At 43.6% G+C, this 2,856-nt stretch overlaps 1 pseudogene; it reads left to right on the top strand.

Annotated features, from left to right (window-relative positions):
- Positions 1-1,915: 1,915 nt before the first annotated feature.
- LOC107576891 (Ig heavy chain V region 914-like) lies at positions 1,916-2,378 on the top strand (annotated as a pseudogene).
- Positions 2,379-2,856: the final 478 nt, after the last annotated feature.

Here is a 2,856-nt window from a genome sequence, read left to right as displayed (position 1 = left end):
GCACAGGGTGTGCCCTGCCCGTTCAGGTTGCAAGCTCAGAAGTGTTGAAGTGTTGCATCCTCCTGGGCGCTGGCTCGTGGCGCCTCGCTGGTGGATGTCTGTAGAGCTGCGGGCTGGTAACCCTGTTACCCTGTTCGCTAGATTCTATAGCCTTCGTGTGGAGCCGGTATCTACCTGTGTTCAGTCCATATAGTAGACCCTGTTGAGTTCCTCCGTCCCCTCGGCAGCCAGATGTGGCGGAGCGTCCGGCGCCAGGCCTTCACACGTTGAATCCTCGAGAACCGGTAGAAGGCTGGGTTCCATATGTAAGACCTAAGTGGATCCAGTATGTGTAAAGTCCACGGTATAGCCTCGCGCCCGTGTTTCCCCGGCAGACTTCTGCCATTCCAAGAGGGTTACAATCACCTCCAATCTTCCATATGCACCTAGGGAATGTTCATATGTGTATTTGCTTCCGAAACCTCCTTCGGGAAGGTTGGAGCTTCCGTAGCGTCCCTGTTCCAAGTAGAACGGGTACGTTTCCCAGTGTTATCCAGTCTTACTCATTGGGTAGTGCCATAGCAGCAGTAGCTGGTCCTCTTGTGCAAGCCCTGGCCTACACCAAAAAGTAGGGGCGCAGGTGGCTTCCACAGGACACTGGAAGGGGCAGTATCTGTGGCCTTTTGGTATGATCACAATTCGTCTGTCATCCGACGTGACGTCGAGAGAGACCGACTGAAAGGGAATGTCTCGGTTACGCATGGTAACCCTCGTTCCCTGAAGGAACGAGGCTCCTGCACCACCGCTGAGCGGCTGGGTCAACGGCTCGGCTCCTCAGCGAAAACCTGAATATGCGCTGCATCTGCTGCCTACTTATACTCACGCTGTGATCAGTGGCAGCTGGATGCAATAATCGCATGCCAATGTGCATTGGCTCGTTTAGTTTACACTCGAAGTAGATTGGTCTCTCTAAGCGAGATCCCAATTCGTCGGTCATCCGACGTGACGTCTCCGTTCCCTCCTTCAGGGAACGAGGGTTACCATACGTAACCGAGAAGTTATCTTTATTGAAGTGAATTAGGTTTAAATCACCGTCATGCATGAACGAACGATATTTTTGCAATTTTACACATAATAATCCACGATGATCACATTACACAAAACTGAAATGGCACGTCAAAATAACACATTGTCAATATTTTTTGAGACCCCCCCAAAATTTCACAAATTCCGTTTTCAGGGGAGCCCATGTCTTATTAAGGGGAGCCGAGCTCCCCCGTAATTCGCACCCTGGGTACACCTCTGGGCACTTTTAGTTAATTTTGGAAAAAGGGCAGGGGCTTGAGCCCCCAAAACAATCCCCCCCTGCACGTACCTGAACAAAAGTAAACAGACGAAGTAATATAACTTTTCTCATTAAAATATAAGTGAAGACTTTTTTCTTTGTCTAGTGTAGTAACGCTCAGATGCAAATTATTTTGTGGGAAGGGTCAATGTCTACCAGACTCCTCAAAGACTTTGTTATAAGCTGAAATTTCAGTCACTGCGTGTGTCCAAGTAACAGTGAGTAAAACAATGGTAATGTGTGTGAATAGAGTATTAGTGTAAGCGAGATTAGCGGCAACCACGCTGGCGATGCTAGCGGGCTATATGCTAATAGCGGACTCGGAAGTCAAAAATAGAACTAGTGCTAACAAAGCGCTCTGATTGTTTTTGTTGTAGAATATATGTTTTGTATATATTCACACGTTATAAAACTGAAAAAGGATGGTGTATAAAATTGATTTTAAGATAAAAATTAGACGACAAAGAATTAACTTGACGGAGCTCAAACTCAAACCACACGGCAGCAACAAACAGGAAGTGACGCTTTCAGCGCCATTAGTTCAGTAACTAAAACAACTGCAGTGTAACCTATCACTGTTTTACTGCGGTAATGGAGATGATGTATAAACTCCTACTAATGATTATTTCATGTGAGAAATTCCCATTTGTTCTGAGTATAATCATTGTTTCATTGTTCTAAATCATCTAACATGATTTGTTCCATGTTTTTCAGGTGTTAGTGGTCAGTCTTTGACCTCCTCCGATTCTGTGGTGAAAAAGCCTGGAGAATCAGTGACTCTGTCCTGCACTGTGTTTGGATTCTCAGTAAGCAGCTATTACATGCACTGGGTCCGTCAGAAACCATGGAAAGCACTGAAGTGGATTGGGAGCATTGATGGTGGCACTGGCACTGTTTTTGCTCAGCCTCTACAGGACCAGTTCTCCATCACAAAAGACACCAGCAAAAACATGCTGTATTTACAGGTGAAAAGACTGAAGACACAGCTGTTTATTACTGTGCACGACAGTCACAGTTACACAAAAGACTGCAGGACAGAACAAAAACTATGTGATCTCTGAGGGTCCAAGAACATGTTTCAGCGCACTTTACTTTTTGTGAACTCTTGTTAATTTTCTGAGTGTTTTAGTAATTGATGTAAACTTCAAGACATCCAAAAAACTTTGTTTTGTTTTTTTATTTGAATTCATGCTAGAATAAAACCAATTACAGTTAATTTGAGCTTTATAACATTCCACTTTGTGAACCTTTACAATCAGCAAGTTAAGTGTTCAGCACATTAGTAAATGTCTTTGAATTATGATATTTCTAACAGGTTTTCAGTCTAATCAGTGCACAATCAATGATGATAGTAGTTAAGAAGCTTTAGGAAAAGCTATAGAAATATTTTTGCAAAAAATCATAATTGTCTACTTGTAACGAGCATAGTTTGGTTTCATTTTCACTGTATTCTGTTCCTGCTTGCCTGTGTTCCCTTGTTAGTTTCCTTGGTTGTTATTATTTCCACACACCTGTTCTGTTTTCCGTTAATT

The sequence above is a fragment of the Sinocyclocheilus grahami genome, unplaced genomic scaffold (assembly GCF_001515645.1).
Source record: "Sinocyclocheilus grahami isolate Dianchi unplaced genomic scaffold, SAMN03320097.WGS_v1.1 scaffold4562.1, whole genome shotgun sequence".
Classification (NCBI taxonomy): Eukaryota; Metazoa; Chordata; class Actinopteri; order Cypriniformes; family Cyprinidae; genus Sinocyclocheilus; species Sinocyclocheilus grahami.
This window is presented reverse-complemented; position numbering and strand designations above follow the sequence as displayed.